General features: G+C 33.5%; 3 long non-coding RNA genes across 5 annotated transcripts; 2 read left to right on the top strand and 1 right to left on the bottom strand.

Annotated features, from left to right (window-relative positions):
- The first annotated feature begins 5,321 nt into the window (after positions 1-5,321).
- Positions 5,322-11,577, top strand: LOC141446695 (uncharacterized). Of its 2 annotated transcripts, none has more exons than XR_012453825.1 (5): positions 5,322-5,808; positions 5,873-6,105; positions 10,397-10,563; positions 10,640-10,823; positions 11,242-11,577. It is a non-coding gene; the product is annotated as an uncharacterized lncRNA (long non-coding RNA). The 2 variants fall into 2 exon arrangements; XR_012453826.1 differs by having other exon boundaries at positions 5,322-5,794.
- Positions 8,140-16,389, bottom strand: LOC141446693 (uncharacterized). 2 transcript variants are annotated; one of them, XR_012453823.1, is made up of 5 exons: positions 16,242-16,389; positions 15,374-16,154; positions 15,055-15,258; positions 13,127-13,391; positions 8,140-10,237 (listed from the first exon to the last, which is right to left on the bottom strand). It is a non-coding gene; the product is annotated as an uncharacterized lncRNA (long non-coding RNA). The 2 variants fall into 2 exon arrangements; XR_012453822.1 differs by having other exon boundaries at positions 8,146-10,237; positions 13,316-13,391; positions 16,242-16,387.
- Positions 15,903-17,020, top strand: LOC141446694 (uncharacterized). Its single transcript, XR_012453824.1, has 3 exons — positions 15,903-16,041; positions 16,574-16,668; positions 16,909-17,020. It is a non-coding gene; the product is annotated as an uncharacterized lncRNA (long non-coding RNA).
- The last annotated feature ends 2,261 nt before the right edge of the window (positions 17,021-19,281 follow it).

The following is a 19,281-nucleotide window of genomic DNA, read 5'->3' on the forward strand; positions in this document are numbered from 1 at the left end:
TGACAATGATTATGAAAACTATATAAAAAAAATGTAGAAAATTACTTAGGATGGAAGATTTGCGAGGAATCGGTCAAATAAAACAACTCGTCTTTTTGCCAGCGTTTCGACAAATATATTGTCCTCTTCAGGGCCTGGATATTACAAATACAAAACAATTTACAGAGTCAGTAACATAGAAAAAACAGTAAAAATCAGTAATACAAAAATAAACAGTAAAATAGGCCCTGAAGAAGACAATATATTTGTCGAAACGTTGGCAAAAAGACGAGTTGTTTTATTTGACCGATTCCTCGCAAATCTTCCATCCTAAGTTTAACAATTTGCGGTCACGAAAACTATATATTCGTAGAAAATGACGTTAACCCCGTTTCGATATCCCTAATAATTGTTGAGATATTTAAGATGAAAGTTACAATTTTTATCTGATTTGTGATCGGTTTCCAATTTTCCACCAGAAATACACCAGTTTTCTTTGTTAATTAAACAGTGCTTCTATAACCTTCTAATTGACCAGAATCTAGGAGAAGGTTGCGTGCTGGTTAGCCACTAATGTTATTGTTTCCAAAACACTTCACATGTTGTTACAGTTGTTAGTGTTCACAGCTGTTTGGAAATAGAAGTAAAAAACAAAAAAAACAAAAAAAATCTGGTTGTAAACAAAGACACAGACACGAATTTCTCTTTAAAAAAAAAATCGAAATTGTGAATTATTTTTCGAACATGGAATGATTACTGAATATTATTTGACTTTCAGTTACTTCTCAATCTAATGATGAGTTAGTTTTGAGAGAAGCGTGACGTCACCGATCCCTTCTTTATAATCAAGGTGTACTACAGACTAACTTAAATACAAAAAATATTCACGAAATTTAAAGAAAATCATTGCAACCATTTTCAAGTTAATCCACGATCAAATGGAACTTCCGGTTGAGACATTTCCACTCGCCAAGCTACAGTTAGGTTATGATATTTCAAATATTTTAAATTACACAATTGTACCCAGAGATGCTAGGCGCCACGGTAGCCGAGCGGTTAAGAGACTAGACCCGCAAAGCTAAGATGTATTGTTGGTTTAGTGGGTTCGATTCCCCGGTCTCTAGACCTTGGATTTTATTTAATGGTTAATATGAGTAATTTATAGTAAAGTATGTCAGGCGGTTATAGGCTAGACCCGCAAAGCTAAGATGTATTGTTGGTTTATTGGGTTCGATTCCCGGCCTCTAGGCCTTGGATTTTATTTAATGGCTAATATGAGAAATTAGCCTCCGTCCACGACACCTAATTAGGTAGTTGGACGTAAAGCCTGCCTGAAAAAATAGGCATTTTCTTTACTTTACACACACTGATCCGCTTTTCCGAACTTAGATCACCGTTGAAATCTTAGAATCCAAAACCTCCTAATTATTAGTAGATAGTAGAGTATGCGGAAGTAAAACATTAGAATTGCGGAAATGGAAACTTTTGAATGATTCTCAAGCGGATGTGAAATTCATTAGGCAGAAATGGCTGATAACACTGGTAGGCTAGGGGCTCCAAGTCTTAGGGAGCAGACCAAAAACTTAGTGAAATAAAAGGACGGAATCCAGTGCCGCAAAACGTCTTAGCTTTCCGGGTCACTTCTCTAAACGCTCGGCTGTCCATTACTTTTTCTTTATTCTCCTTTCCGTGAAACTTTGTTTAACCTTTGGTTCTTGTGTTGGAATCAAATTAAGATCCACTCTAAAGTGCTCTTACGGTTTAATGTACGATTCTCTTCACAACCTTTCGACAGGGCAACTTGCAGTAAACAGCTCTGCGGAGTTTTGTATCATTTTTTCGGTTTCATTTATATGATGAATGTTAGACCAATCATTTTGGTTTTTTCTCATGGAATATGTACTTCAGTGGGATCTACGGGGAGCTATTGCTTCCTGTTCCCCTCAACAGTGAAGCGAAGTGAATTTAATACTGAAGTCGCCCATCTTTCGAGTATAAATTCTAAATTTCAAGTAACTCTAATTACGTGAACAGGAAATCAGAACGAGCAGTTTCACTAACTGGTTGTTTCTTTTTTTCTCTTTACAGTTCGAGACAGGCGCACTCTCTCAACTTCCTTCCCCCACCCCTCCTGAGAAGACTAGATAAGCCGGCTCGTGCTCCGCAACCCGATATGCCTGACACTGCGGAGGTCACAGGCTCTGTGGGTACCCTGGACGACGTAGCGGTTGCTGCAGCAAACCACAAACGGCCACAATCTGCGGTCACACTCCGCTGTCTCCAGAGCCAGAGTGTGTCTGTCTGTGTGTCTACTCACCCGGGTACACCCGCAGTCAGCCTCCCCCTCTACAGATCGTCTGTAGATATAAATAATTGGAAAAGTATCAATTTACTCTACGCTCACTTTCTTATACCTAATTATTGTTTTATTTATATTTAATATTGTTTGATCAAGGTTTCCTGCATGGATCAGCTGATTGGAATTCCGAATGGTTTTACTTTCTCCATGGACTCCAGTTTCTAAATTGAGTTTAACTGGAAGAAATAACTTTTAATAAGGTTCCAGAAAAATATGGTGTCCATGGTTACCAAAAATTCTGATGATTCGACTTACACCTGAATGAAATAGTAACAGGCCATTCTCCTCATAATTAATTACAAAGACAAATTTTCCTTCAAAAATAAAATAAAATTTAATAAATAATATCATCCGATTATATTATTACATCATCAATCAAGGATATAATAAAAATATCGATTACATGTTAGGCTGAAGTGCCACGATTCCTGAAGAAGTGGCTAATCTACTTCCAGCTACATAACTGGTAGGATGGTACTTGATGGCACTTCCACCCTCTCAGAAGTGCCATAAATAGAATTTTTCTTGATTATTAAAAATAAAAGTAGTATTTCTCTAATATTTTGCCGCAATTGAGCGTACTTTGCCGAGCGGTTATAGGCTAGACCTGCAAAGCTAATATATATTATGGTACTGGGTTCGATTCCCCGGTCTTAGGCCTTAAATTTTATTTAATGGTTAATATGAGAAATTTACAGTAAAGTATGTTTGTTAGTCGCCTCTGTCCACGACACCTAATTGGTAGTTGGACGTAAAGCCCGCCGGAAATAGGCGATTACTTTACTTTACTCCAAAAAAAAGTTTAAAATTGTTGCAATTTTCTGGTTCTCCAGAATGTGAAGTGTTCACATTCGCATGTACACGCCGTAGACCGCGTAGAGACTCCACAGAGGGGGAGGAGTGTCTTCTGGTCACCCAAAAAAGAGGAAGGATTAATTTCTAAAAAGGAAGTATAGGATAACAGTTCCGCTTTAGACTAGGTTACCTCACTGGTAGCCATGGGGACAGGCCAGCTGGTGAACTCGGCCAGTCTGGTCCGCTGCACCTTATGTTATTCTCTCATTGCCCGGGGTTTTTAGTTCTCTCTGTCTCTTTTCTTTAGCTTCTTGCTTTTATTTTGATCCTCTTCTTCCTCCCTTTCATGAGATATCAAGCTGCTTATCATTTTTTTTCCGTCCCCGAACTTCCAATTGATGCCTCGTGAGACACTCCAAGCTGACTCTCCAGCATCTTCTATTTCCCCGGTCTACGTAAATTTTCATTACAGAAAATTTGCATTAGGAAAATGATTCAATTAAAAGTTGTAGAGGAGTTATTGTGTGTGCCATCTTTAAACCAAATCGATGGAGTCGATTTCGATAAAAAATAAAAAAAAGTGGAAACATCCGATTCTATGGAGTTGTACTTCCGGTTCAAGGATTTGCAGCGCTACGTTACCACATCCGGCTTCAAAAGTTTGCAAACAGATCATAAAGTTTAAGCTGCCTGCGAGTTTTCTTTGGTGAGCTGGGGGTCATCACCACTTTTTAACGAATACTTCCGGTAAAAACGCGATATTTGAAACTTGGACACGATTGCAATACTTCCTCTTGCCAATAAACGATGAATGACGTAAGATGAAATCGTGAGAATGTTCCTTACTAGTTCTTTTTTAAATCTTTCTTCATACGATGAAAATTTGGTCACGTGTTTGTTGCCGATTGCACCACCCCCCATTAATTGATTGATACCGCTGCTCTGTGGTTTGTATTAAAGTATTACACTAGCGCACACAGCGCCACTGTCCTCAGAACAGGACACAGCTGGTACCGGGGTGGATGATGGCTGGGATTTTAGAACATCAAAGAAATGAGGGCACGTGGACCTTGGAGCACTATCTATAATTTCCTGTGTAAACATACTTAGTTGGTAGATTAGCTCTAGTTCCTAAGAATTACCTCAGAAGAGTGCGTTTCGCTTATTCGGACCCTTTTTTCCCTCCTCAATCTGCTTGCGTCACCTTTACAGTGAACTTTATCACAAACTGTGACAGAATCACACGTGACTTCAATGTTTTTATCTTTAGATAACAAAAAAAAAAACATTTAGAATCGAACGTCATACATGGAATTGTCGCCGATGTTCCGTTTTTACTTACTCTGGAATTTGGAGGAGAGTTCACAACTCGTACTACCATTTGGCGAGATGGATTTTCCACTTTTCTGTGGTTTCTAAAGACCATGTTTTTATCTCAACTTGGTGCTCACTCAATCACAGATCTATGCTTCTTGATGAAGTTTCTTTTTTTTGGTGGAAGGAAATCGATTTAGGGCATTCTGTGTCTATAGCAGAGATTCTCGACCGCGTGCCGCCAAAGTTTTGAAGTGTGCCGCCCAAATTTTAGAGAAAGGCATTCAATAAAAATTGTATATTAAATGTAGTAGACGATATGAGAGTAGCATTATCATTTATACGACCAAATATAAACGAAATTATAAAAAAAAAAATATATAAAGCTCTTTCTCATTAAAACTATTCTTATTATTAACTTGTAATTAACCCCTTAATAAACATATACTGTTGTTTTTGTAGTACATATTATTTTATTTTATATTGAAAATAAACAAACTATTTTACACAATGTATTATGGATAAGTAAAATATCTTTAAACTTATCTTATTGTTAGTGTACCGCCAAATTGTGAAATTGTTCAAAGAGTGCCGCCGCGACAAAAAAAAAGGTTGAGTATCACTGGTCTATAGAATTCGGGAATTGTAGTAAAAGGAAGTCCTGGGTTTACACCAGGTTTATTCCTCGTCAAGATTCGCTTAAAACAAATCCGTTAATGAGAATTGCACTCTTGCAGATTCTCGGTTCTGAATTTTCACCAGAATTCGTACATTTGGAACAGTGTATTTTCAGAATCAGTAAACATTTACATCAAAATAAACCTTTACCACCCTAAACAGGGAAAATATCCCTTCAAAAGTGTTTTACAAACAATACCATGGATGAGAAAACACTTTAAAAGCGCCCTGATCTATTTGGAATAAGGTTATATTGACAGAAGGTTATATATTGACTGCACATAAAAATTCATTGCCCACAAAAACCGCAATAAGCCACCTGTATTTGAACACGTGGCGCTATTTTGTGAACCGTATTGATAATGTAACCAACCTTTTCATAAGAAGTAAGGTTATAGTGCTGAATACAATACGTTCAACATGTCATGAATTAATGCGATTTCTGTTAACAGTCCCCCTACTTTTTTTTCATTCAGTTTTAATCTGCGAGTATTATCTTGTAGATAATCCTTTTTCTGTTCTATGAAATTTGATACTTGTACATTCAATTGTGTGAACAGGATTATTACCTTCTTGTTTCTTATTGGAAGAATATTGTAATTTGTACAAGTTCCTATTTTGCAAAATAAACATTTCCTGTTACTCTAGAAAGAAGTTACCGATTTCCATGTGCGCAATACGCGGTAAATTTTTAAACTATTACGATCAATAACTAATATCATCAATTCATTATTCTTTTTTAAACAGAGAAGAGATTAAATTTGGATCAGCTAGGAAGAGATTAGCCTTAGGCCTTGGGCACACAGAAAGCGGTCTGTCGCGGCTGGCAACGATCTCCGAACGAGGCGGTCCAGTTGTATTACACAATTTTGCATCAACTCTGTCAAACAGAACGCGGTCTACCGCCGCGGGCTAGTCTTTGTCGTGACGACAAGCGATTTGGTAGTTTACAGATTCCAACGTGACTCCCTTGCCACCTAGTAAGTACCAAATAAAGATTCCAATGTTAAGAAACTTTAATACTCATTTTTTATTTCATTTTCGCGACATACGAAAAGTTAGTACCTCTAACCTGTATATCAGCAGCAGAATTTCGTTTTTTATAATATCATTAGATACTAGGGAAGGGATTAGCTATGAGGTTAGCATACTGGACTCCCACGCGGAGGTCCCGGGTTCGAATCCAGCAGCTGACCCTTAGATTTTCTCTTCCTAGGAGCTTCTTACAGCTCACTGTCCGGTGATGGACAGTGTTGTCTGTAACGAGAGAACACTGTCCGGAGGCCGGCAGTGCACTGGAAAAAGCTCCGGGCGCTAATAACCTCAGCTGTTGATGCGCCAAAAAAAAAAAAAAAATCATTAGATACTACTAAAAAAATAAAGGAAGTTACGATTTGAACTTTTTTACTGTCATCAATAATTACCGAGAAAAAGGGGGTGGACAACTTAGCCCGGACACCCTGTATAAGCTAAATTGAATGGTTTTCTGATGTTAGTTTATAATTTCATAAAAAATGTTAACATTGGGAAAAAGTGCTAACTTCAGTTTATAGAAAAAGTAACATTGTATTTAGTGTAATGTTGATTGGAAATATATGCCTTATTGTTTCTGTGTAGAGCTACAATACATATATATATATGTGTGTGGAATACTATTGTAAGGTTTCCGGCTTGATCATGTGGTATTTCTATGGTATCATACCATACATAGATCTAATTATTCAGCTCCAGTCACCACTGGTATTACTTGAGCATGATCATGCACTTCATTAATACTACATAGTAATCGTTTACTTTGTCCATTGGTAATATGGCATTATGTAATTTTAGATTTTATATAATAATAATTATGTTTAATTCATGGTAATGTGTTCAATTCTGTTATTGATTTTCAGTTTAAATTTGGTTTTACTCATTTATGTTGTTTTTTCTGGTAAGAATTAGGCAGTGGTGGAAGACAGTATGACGTAACTACATGGAAATGGAATTTTGATTTTCACTTTTAAGGAATTATTGCGATCAATCAATTTTAGATATCGATTGTTTCCGGAAATACGAAAAACGATATAACGTTGAGGAAGTTCAGACTTAACATTTCGTTTGAGGACCTCGATAAAACCGGAAAGGAAGAAAACTTCTCAACCAAAAGTACCACTTTGCACAACTTCTTTTTTTAAATTTCCCCCAAAACTCTCTTAAGGATTCTTGCATCCTTCTTGCTCCTCGTGAACATCTTCCAACTATTATTTGAAATATTTTCAAGGAAAATTAGATTACTCAAGAGGATATGAGGACGTTTCGTCTTAATGTGCAAAAAAGCACCTTGTGTTATTTCAGGTCTCTTACTCATGGAGGCTACAAAGGAAGGTTACATTTGTTGCCAAAAAATGATTTAACTTAATCGATTAACCATCAATTAAAGATTTATATTGTATATCAGAAACCGGACAAATGAGGCAGTAGACAAGAACATACAAAAACCATTAGTTGAATCATTTGAAAATTCTGAAAAATCATCTGTCTATAGAGACCAGAAATTATGAAAACATCATGGAAAAATCTCGTTAGTTTATAGTAGCTAGTATTCGGTCAGTAAATCATAACTCTAGTTTGTCGATAAGTTGGCAGAACCAACAAAAAATGTCGAAAGATAATGAAGTAGATATTTATTTTAGAACACATAAATAACTCAAGTAAGAAATAAAGAAGTCAACAGGCCAGGGAATTTAGTCTTAAAATGTTTATAGTCATTTATAACCTGTTGAGAATACAGTTAAAAAAATTGTAAGAATAATCCATTTTATTAAGTTTTTCAATTTAATGCGAACTTGAATAAACTTTTTTCTATGAAATAAAAAAATATCTAACTTATTTCTATGAATCTAGGCTTATTTTTTCCTCAAATCAGGCAAATATATCAGATACAATAGGCAAAAAAAGTATTTGCACACCCTGTTATTTTAAGTTTTCATATAAAAAAAAATTCGCTTTTTTACCCAAATTACGTTTATTTAACTTCTTAAATCAAGCACTATAAGATGATAAATATAAATATGCAAAAGAGTCAAATAAATTAAGTATAAAGAACTTAATGTTATTTTATACTGCAAAAAAAGTATTTGCACACCTAGTTAAACATTGCAAAAACTAATTTGGTTGACCCATAACCAATCATAACTTTGTCCTTAATATTTAGTGTGCATCCCTTTAGCTTCAATTACGGCTTGTAACGCCTTGGCATTGATTCAACTAAATTTCTTGTCACCTCATCTGATAAATTGTTCCAGGAATCAACTAACACCTGTCTTAAGTGCTCCTTACTTGTAATAGAGGTCTGGCGGACTTTCCTGTCCAGAATATGCCACAGATTTTCAATTGGGTTCAGGTCTGGTGATTGAGGTGGGTTCAGTAATCTTCTTGGGGCATTATAAAGGAGCCATTCTTTTGTAATGTTGGCCGTATGTTCTGGATGGTTATCCTGCTGGAAATGAAAATCGTTCTCCAAACCTAATTTTACAGCACTTGCCTTCAAGTTGCCTCGCAACACCTCCACCTAAGACCGAGCTGTCATTATGCCCTCAATAACTTCTAAATTACCCACCCCAGAGTAAGCCATACAGCCCCAAACCAAGATATTTCCTCCTCCATGCTTAACAGTTTTTAATATAATTTTTGTATTCAAACCAGTATTATTTCTTCTCCAGATTGTTATTATATTTTGTGGTTTAAAAACCTCAATCTTGCTTCCATCAGAAAAAAATAATTTTTTCCCGAGATTCTATAGGTTTTTTAACAAATTCTTTGGCGAACTCAAGATGTTTTTTCCTATTAACCTCACTAATATATGGCTTTTTTAAGGGTCGCCTGCCTCGTATACCTTTATTGTGAACGAAGTTTCTTATTGTTTGAGGTGTAACCGTCTTTCCTGAACAAGACGCCAGGTCATGCGCAAGTTTTTGAGCGCTGTGAGTTGGTTTCCTCAGCGCGTCTTTGACGACCTTCCTCCTCTCCCGTTCATTTAAGGCTCTTGGTCGACCTGTTCGCTGCTTATTTTCTGTTGTTCCTCTTTCAATGATATACCTCACTGTTGAAAACGATAAATTTACTTTATTTCCGATTTCTCTATTACTGTTTCCAGCACGATGTAATATAAGCACTTCCTGTCTCACACTCACAGGAATTTTTCTAGATTTTGGAGCCATCTCAATGCACTAGTTGAAAACACAATAAAAACTAATGAATCTAGTAAAGAGAGTATAGACAGTACCAAAGGTGACGTTAATCCTCTTTTGTTAAGGCATTTGTTTTATTTACATGTCAAGAGATCCCAAATTACAGCTGTGCAAATACTTTTTTTGCAGTATAAAATAACATTATGTGGTTTATACTTAATTTATTTGACTCTTTTGCATATTTATATTTATCATCTTATAGTGTTTGATTTAAGAAGTTAAATAAACGTAATTTGGGTAAAAAAGTGAATTTTTTTTATATGAAACCTTAAAATAACAGGGTGTGCAAATACTTTTTTTGCCTATTGTATATGGACGATATCTTATTAACTCTATCTTATAAACAAAGTTCTTATCAGTGAAACTTAACACAGATCCATGTAATTAATACAAAAAGAAGGTATAAGTATGAAATTAAAAACAAAAAACCAAAACTGTAATTTGATTGTAAATATCCAAGCAAAATACAAAATGTACTTATTATAATAAAGATTACTTTTATTATTGTTGTTGTTATTAATTGACTACTTCACACAAAATGAAATGAATAATTTATAATGGTGTAAACAAACAAACGTAAAAATGAAACATTCACGTAACAGAAACATTTCTTATGCACAGAGAATCAACTGTTAACAATCTGTAAGTTTAAAAATAACTCGAAAATTAACTTGAATATTAAATATTCGTGGCTCGGATAATCAAGGTACATGCCAATGTATTTAGAGGTTTTATTTTGGGTATACACATTTATAAAAAGCATATTCTGCGAAAATTCCATTAATCTGCATTGTATTTTTCCAATTTATAGTTTTGCATCTTTAAAAGTTTAGGCACATGTTTCTGCCTTGTTTTACTTCTTCATCTTCTGGCTGTACCACTGAACAGATAAAACATAAATAATGATTAATAATTGCATTTAATTGATGGATTAATGCGTTCTTTTAATTAGATATGTATATCATCTATGATATGGATTTTAATTACCATATAGAATAATTTTAAGAAAAGCATGTAGCATTACGTCTCTTTTTTTCAGCCAGAAACTGTGAGCAATTCAAAAATTTACAAATTCATAAATCGAACTTGGTCATGTGGCACTAGAGTCCTGTGTGGAGTTCAAATAAATAGTGCACATTGGTCGATTGAAGAGTTTTATAAATTCGTGCCCAGAGCTTAATTTTATTAGAGAGTGAATAATAGCTCGTACGTTCTTCTTAGCGAGCTCAGGTAAGAGTTACTACATCCGTATCCATAGTTATTAGGTTTCATCATTTTCCAGGTTCCGTTCCACTCTGTCTGATTGGAAAAAAAATGCAAGCAATAGGAAAAAATGCAGTTTACAATAAGAATAAGAAGACCCAATATAAGCCACAAAATAATCATTGCAACGGACTCCAACGTTCAGGTACCTGGGAGTGACACTTGGACAGACTTCTTAATTCCCATGCAAAAGTACAAAAAAAGTAAGGACTTCATAAATAACTTCTAAATAGAAACTCCTCACTAAGTGTTACCAATAAAATATTGTTTAACAAGTTCCTGGATTAGACCTGTATTGACTTTAGGCAGCTCCATGTTGGAGTATAACATGCAAAGGATGCAAAACAAGTGCTTCTTAAGGTTTACCATTGATGCTCCAAGAAATACTCCTATTGCTGTCTTGCACGAAATGACTGGAAAGCAATAAAAGCGAAAGACTTATTGAAAGATAATTTGTCTCAATTTCTTGCTTCAAAATGCCACACTTAACATAAATCCGCTAAACAGTAACATAATAACGAGCCCTAAAAACATGAACGAATTAAACATTTTTTCTGTTCACCAACGTAATATGAAGTATCATTACAATTATAACTGTTTTTTTTTCGTCTTTTTTTCCAGCAGCACAACTAGAACCTCAAGAAATATGTAATTAAGAGCCAGCTGGAAGGGGAATAGAGAAAATAATCTGGTACAATGAATTTTCTTACAATTTTTTTCACACTGCAAGAATTAGTTCTGATTGTCGTCAGAATAATTCCATGACCTGGGCTAACTGGTTATGGGAAGATGTAGAAGTATTTATCAGAGAATTTGTGCAATTTATTACAGTAGCAAAGTAATTAATAATTAATTTTTATCATTGTTTGCATTTCCACACTTCATACACATATAATATCGGTTTCAGAAAACTAAATGTTTGGCAATAATTGGGATTTTTTTTTTTTTTTTTGACGTCTATTTCGTAAACAGACTGAAAACTATTGCACACTCAGGAGTAGGTAAAAAAAGAAACCCAAGTTATTTAAATAACAACATTTCATGTATACAGGGTGAACCAGTAAGTATTGTCCATAGGCCTACTGTGTATAGTACATCTAAAGTGGAGTTCAATGACGTATTGGCCAACTTCATATTTTCCTCTGTTCTTGAGTGACGTCACTTTAAAGTTTTTTTCTAAAATCATTACTTTTTTCCAATAAAAATGTTATTATTCAAAATGTTTTAGTCCGAATTCGATTCTGATGACTCGGTTAGAAACACAGATAAATTTGCTAAAAATTGATACCATATTGAAGCATAAGTTATTCTCCAAACAGCCTCAATCTTCCTCCTGGATACTGGAAAAATAAAAGTAATCGAAATTTTTGAAGAAAACTCATTCGGCTCTTATGTGATCATTATCAGACCCAGGTGCTGGCACTTTTTATAAAATTTTCCTTCTTTAGTGGGCTTTCAAACGGTAAATCATTTTCCAGGATTCCTTTTATCTTTGTATGAGAAATTACGTTTGTTTTACCAGAAAATGTGTTCACGAGTACTCAACAGTGTTATGGTACAATAGAAAATTTTGAAACCAAGTCTAACAAATAAGGGAAGTTTATTTGTAAGACATCTTGTTGAATTTGTTAATACCTAATTCAGATATAAGGATTATCTGTTAGTGGGTTCAAAGGGTTGTTAAGACTTATTAACATTTTTTTCTTTTTCAACAGGGTAGTTGTGTGTGAAATTGTAATTTGGAGTAAATACAAACTATATGAATTTTTTTTTATAAAAGTAGTACTTGTTTAAAATATCTCCTAACATTTTCTCAAATATTTCAGAGTTTAGATTTATTTATTTTCTTTCTTTTTATTGCAATTTGTAACCTTTGACTTCCTTATTTAAAGACAGCCTACTTTAAAATTGACTACTGGTCCATCTAAAAGAGTTTTCAATGAATTAAAAAACTTGATAAACTAACACTGTTGAGTGCTCGTGAACACGTTTTCTGGTAAAACAAACGTAATTTCTCATACAAAGATAAAAGGAATCCTGGAAAATGATTTACCGTTTGAAAGCCCACTAAAGAAGGAAACTTTTATAAAAAGTGCCAGCACCTGGGTCTGATAATGATCACATAAGAGCCGAATGAGTTTTCTTGAAAATTTCGATTACTTTTATTTTTCCAGCATCCGGAGGAAGATTGAGGCTGTTTGGAGAATAACTTATGCTTCAATATGGTATCAATTTTTAGCAAATTTATCTGTGTTTCTAACCGAGTCATCAGAATCGAATTCGGACTAAAACTTTTTGAATAATAACATTTTTATTGGAAAAAAGTAATGATTTTAGAAAAAAACTTTAAAGTGACGTCACTCAAGAACAGAGGAAAATATGAAGTTGGCCAATACGTCATTGAACTCCACTTTAGATGTACTATACACAGTAGGCCTATGGACAGTACTTACTGGTTCACCCTGTATAGATTTGTCAATTACTTTATTCTAAAAAGATTTTGTGCCTGTTCTTCTACATGGTGTATTTTCTCTTTCCACTTCTCCAATTCGAAATGCATAATTAATAGGCTGTTTAACTGATCATAGCTTCTAACAACAACTTCTACATTCCAAATCATAGTACCCGTTCCACTCATCTATTTTTGATTGAAGCTTACGTTAGTAACCAGATGTATTATTATCTCGGAAATTACCAAAATTTGGGGCAGTAGTGTTCTTTACGCCCTTCCATTTTCCTCTCACAGCAGCATTTCTTCATTGAGACATTTTCTAAAACAAAACAACTAACATTAACTTACCTAATATGGTTTAAATTTGTATTCAGAGTAATCTAAGATTATTGTATGCTTATATTTTTATTTTTAGTATTCCATTTGTTATTTAATTAATTTGTCACAATGCATTTACACATACACCCGTTTGCTGAAAAATAAATAAATTCCAAAAGGAACTGCCAAAAAAGTGTCCTATTGACGGCTATTGACGACCAAAAACTTACCATCCTTATACTCCTAGACTTCTCCAAAGCCTTTGATACCGTTGACCATCATATCCTGCTATCTAAACTACAATCCCTCTCTTTTTCCAATAGCACCCTCCGTTGGTTCCAATCCTTCCTGTCTAATCGTTCCCAATTCGTTGTCACTCCCGATAGTAATCCTTCTTCACTTCTTCCTTTGTCACGCGGTGTACCTCAAGGTTCTTCCCTATCTCCCACCCTCTTCTCAATTTACATCAATGACCTTCCTCTTTCCATCTCTCATTCCCAGTATCACCTCTATGCTGATGATTTTCAGATTTACATATCCTTTTCCCCGTCGGATTTGTTTGAAGCTGCATTTAAACTTCAAGAAGACCTCAATAATATCTCAGCATGGGCCACGAACAATAAGCTTACCCTGAATGTAGAAAAGACCAAAGCTATTGTTATTGGCTCCAACCCACTCCTTAAATCATTGGCTCCTCTTCCTAATCTTTTCCTTTACAATACCCCAATAAAATATTGTTCCTCTGTGAAAAACCTTGGTATCACTTTCGATCAAAACCTGTCCTGGAAAAACCATGTTTCCCAAATCTCTCGTCGTTCCATCCATATCCTTAAGCAGTTTAATAGTTCCCGTCACCTTTTTCCAATTAAGACCCGGCAACTCCTAGTTTCCTCTCTTATATTCCCCCATTTCGACTATGGTTGTTTAGTGTATGGCGGTCTTTCTGGTGATATTGAAGCTAAGCTTAAGCGCCTCATGAACTGCTTCATAAGATTTATTTTCAGCATTTCCAGAGACTCTCGCATTTCGCACTGCTACGATGAGTTGAAGTGGCTTTTTCCTGTCTATCGCCGCCAATATTTTTTGGCTTCTTTCCTTTTTCAAGTCATCCAGTCTCAAAGGCCTTCCTATATTTTTCAACTCCTTAAGTTTAAATCCTCCATCCATTCCCGTAACACTAGATCTCGCTCATCTGATCTCTATATTCCCTCTCACCGTACCTCATCCTTTGACAAGTCCTTCCTCATACGTGCTACCTCTCTCTGGAACTCCTTGCCTTCATCTGTCCGCCATGCTCCTACCCTATCCATCTTTAAATCCCGTCTATTCAGTTATCTCCTTTCTATTCAGCTTCCTCCGAAATTCTAATTGTTTTAATTTATTTCCTTAATTTCTGCTGTTTTATTATTTTATTTTTACTTTCATTTTCACTTACTATATTTTCACTTTTGTAAATATTTATTTATTTATTTAATTTCTGTATAATCACAGGCCAAACTGCTAAGGCCTCTATTTGTTCCTGTATTTATTCTTAGGGGACAAATGTCCCAGAATAATAAATTTCTTTTCTATTTCTATTTCTATTTCTATTGTGGTATTAACAAACCTAACCCAAAGATATGTTATAATCAACAGATTTATTAAAAATACTCAAAAGTACATACTGTTAAATCATCTGGCTGGTAATAAATGATCTGCTTAAAATTGAACGAATTCAATATCATATTCTCTTGTTAAGTGATTAATTTTTGGTATATTTCTCTTGACTTATTTTTAAAACGATAGCACTTTCTCTTAATTATCAATTTCAACATCATCTTTGCTTATTCGTAATAAGTGTTAGTGAAAATAATAGTTCAAGTTCCAATCTAGAAATAAAAATAATCAATTTAAAATCACTTTTTTCCAATGTTAACTAGAACAATGAACACAATTTCATTTATCTTTCTTTAAAAAAATGTTTCAATAACAAATTATACTGACCTTAATTCGTTAGAATTTAATCACTAAACAATTGTTCAATAATAAATAACCTGCCCAGTATGAGGTATAATGATATTTTTTGAGTGAATATTGTTTTTCTTGGGTATTTCAAGTCACTTTATAAACTTAATTCAACATGCAGGAAAACACAGACTTTGAAATTATAACCTTCTTAAGACGTGAAGTGGGAACTAGGCTGTTTACCTGTTGTCTATGGTTACAGCAGTTAAAATAGCGCTTGTATTTGAATTCAAAAGTCATTAACAATACAAATCTATTTTTTCTGCTTTATTATTTACAAATAGTTCATAATCATCTAATTTTAGAATTTAATTGTTGTTTTTTTTATATATATGTTAACCTCTGCATACTAGTGATCGAGATGTGCATTTTGAAAAGACAAATCCCATATTGAAAAATATTTCTACAAATTAAAGATGGATGACCATATTTTTTTGATGTTTTTTTTTACATGATTGTGTCCATTCTAGAGTGCCTGTTCTTGTTACCCCATCCAAGAAGTACAAATTCAAAAGTCTAAGAACAAACACAGATTTCTCATGGAAATAATTTCAGATTTCAGTGGTTTCATCCCCTCCCACTTAGCATCTTTTGTTCATGCATTCATGGTTCTATCAAATAGACATGCTATGCTTCAAACATGAAAGGTAATGGACTCCTGATTTTTATTTTTGATCAAATGAGTGCATTTGAATCTACCAGTGGGTAGATTAACTGTCGAATCTGCCACTGAACGAAGGAATGGATTAATGTTGGTAACCTGTGGAATAAAATAAATTTTGTGAATATCATTCATCTTAATTTTTGTGAAAATAATATATTTGTAAATAGTAAAATGAGACTGTACAATATGTTACGTGTTTGCGTGCCACAGAGCGTACTTTTTTTTTAATTTTCAACCGAACGGGTAGAGAAACTATCTTTAAAGTCAGTCTCGTTATTTATTTTTTGCCAAGCTTTCGTTCTACAGGCTAAGAAATTTGATTTATTTACTGATTAATTTACATTCTAACATACATTTTTAACACATATCTAAATTGCACTTTAAAACTTTACCATTTTGCACATGGTAACTGGTTAACAAGACTAAAAGATTAAATTTTATTTATAATATGTACTAATAATAATCAATTTTAACTCGTTAATAAGCAGGTTTTCATTTGTTACATTTTATTGCAGTTATTCAGTATCAATGTCAAATTACAACTGAGAATGGTTTGAACTCAATATAAATAGTTTATACAAGTTTTTTTGCAAGCAACTTTAAGTATTAGGTAATATTGAACTTGAGAATGTTTGTAATAATTAAGTTTAAAATCAGTATTGTTCAGGAAATCTAGAATGTATTACCAAAATATTTGTCTATCTTAAGAAGTATGATAAATATTAGCCAAGATTTTTCTGACCAATGAAGAGGACCCTTCTTAACATAGAGTTTATTTGTTAGTTAGTTAAGTTTTTTTAAATTATTTGGAGTGTTATAGCTTTGTTTATTAATAAACTATCCTTTTCAGAGAGATTGAAAAATAACAACATATTGACATAGAACAATAATAGTGGTTTCTAATGTTTGAAACTATCAATAAATAACAAAAAAGTAACAAAAGACAGTCTTTTCAATTTTTTACTTTACTCTAGCCTTTTAGGCGTCTCTCTTCTTCTGTGGAACCTAGTGTTAAAGGATTTATTGAGGAGTTCAGACCCTTTCCCGCTAAGATCTTTCGCCAAGATCTTTGACTTTAATTTTGAAACTAGGTGACCTCTTTCTACTTTAATTGTCCACAGCTGTTGGACAACCAGTTCCTCTGTTGGCTGTTACAGATTGATTAAAACTGTCCGGTAGGACAGTTGTATAAGGGTTTGAATAGTTTTATTACTATTAAGACGGGTCTTATAAAACTGGCTCGACTAATTAAAAAAAATAGTAATAAAAAAGAATGTTTTACTTCCACATAAATGGAGGTATTTGAGAAAGATCCATTTTTGACTTTTTAAAGGAAAATGGAATTACTTTTCATGTAATTTATTGCTTCTTTTTAGCATTTGCTAAAATTAAGCTACTGTTTAGATGATTTTCAACAGTTTAAAAATTTACCAACCATTTTGATGTTAATGGTTTTGAAAAATTTTAAATTCTGGAGTTTTTTTTTTAAAGGAATGAAAATCAATACTTAGAAGGATTACAGAAGACAATGTATAAGGAAACAAGGTGTATATGTATATTCAATTTAAATACCAATTTTTTTAAATTTCATCAGACAGGGTAAAGAAAAAGAATGAAATGCCTAACTTAACTAGATTTTCGAATCCTGGGCGAAAAGCACCCTGTGTGCTTAAATGATGAACTCAGCTATTGAAATAGACAAAAATTCAAAGTATCTGGGAATATATCACATAAACATTTGAGGCATCAAATAAGATATACTGATTCTGGAAATCATATTCCTGTCATTGATTAACTGATCCTGATTAACTACTCTCTGATGATTCATTAATCCTGCAATAAATTCTATTTTCCCAAAAAATTTAAACCAATAATTTTTTTGGTAGATAAACCAATTTTCTGCCTTGGACAGAAATCACCTTCAAATTTTTAATTCCCCTGTTTCTTTAATTCTTAAACAAATCTCTGGAAAAAAAAGAAACAGTTTAGAGGCCTCGGGATGTTTCATGTAGCAAATCTTCAATAAACAATGTCTCAAATTTAAAAGAATTGGACAAAAAAATTTTAAGTACCTACGCCACCACTTTCAAGTGATCGTACTAAATCGCTTTCCAAACGTCTGGAATAAATTTAGCTGGATCCTTGTACCTAAACTACCAAAAATGTGTAGGATACATTTAGACCTTGTAACGATTTTAATGTCGGCTGCTCTAGTGCAGACTATAAAACGACTTATCGCTCGCCAAGTACGATTGCACACCAAATATTCATTACTAACCCTTGTTGGGTTAATAGTAATCTATTAAGAAACTGAATTGAACTGAAAAATTAAAAACCAGTGAGGGATTCTAAGAATATATTGAAAATTTGATTTAAAGTTTCTGGAAGAGACTCAAAAGCACTATATTGAAGCACTAATTTAAAGAGGATCCACGGACGTGCTTCCTTCGTTCAACTATGAGACAAGAGATGAACACACTTTTCATGTGAATTTGCTGGAGTGACGGATAACCGAACTTAAATGCATATTTCAGAAGACCTGGTGGGTTTATCCTATTTGAAGCCATCCAATAATAATTCTGATTACCTACACTCAATTCAAAAATATTTGACTTTTTCATGGATTTTCAACAGTTTCATTTAATAATAATGTGTATTAAATTTTCTTTGCTTTTTTTAAAGAAAAATTTATTTGATTTGTGTACGACGTTTGCCTTTTTTCCCTAACGAAATTTGGAATTTTAATTTGAATAATTTCGTTCTTACTTGTAATAAATTATAAGATTCTAATTCTATTCAACTTGATAAACTTTAAGATTATCTTTACTCCCAATAAAGCTATAGACCTCTTTATTTTAATAAGGTTTATCGCAAGAAATGAGCCTTGTTGTTCAATTAAAAATAAATCTTGCAGTTAAGTATTCTAATTGCAGTTTTGACGCTATGTTTTCACACTAATTTAAAATTAAAGGCTGAAAAGTTAAAGATCGGAAAAAATGATTGAATTATTATACATCATTATAATTTGTGATATATAATTTTTACAAGAAAGAAAATGCATGATATTCTTACGAGATTGTATCGTACCTTAAAAAAATAAAAATGATTAAGCTTTACCTAATCAAAAACTTACAATTATTCCTTGGTTACATTTTTGAAGGTGATAAATTTCACCGTTTTAAACATGTAATTTCTTAAAATAAATGAATTTCCTAATCTGAAA

The sequence above is a fragment of the Rhodnius prolixus genome, unplaced genomic scaffold (assembly GCF_049639745.1).
Source record: "Rhodnius prolixus isolate KJV_2025 unplaced genomic scaffold, Rpr scaffold_7, whole genome shotgun sequence".
Taxonomy (NCBI): Eukaryota; Metazoa; Arthropoda; class Insecta; order Hemiptera; family Reduviidae; genus Rhodnius; species Rhodnius prolixus.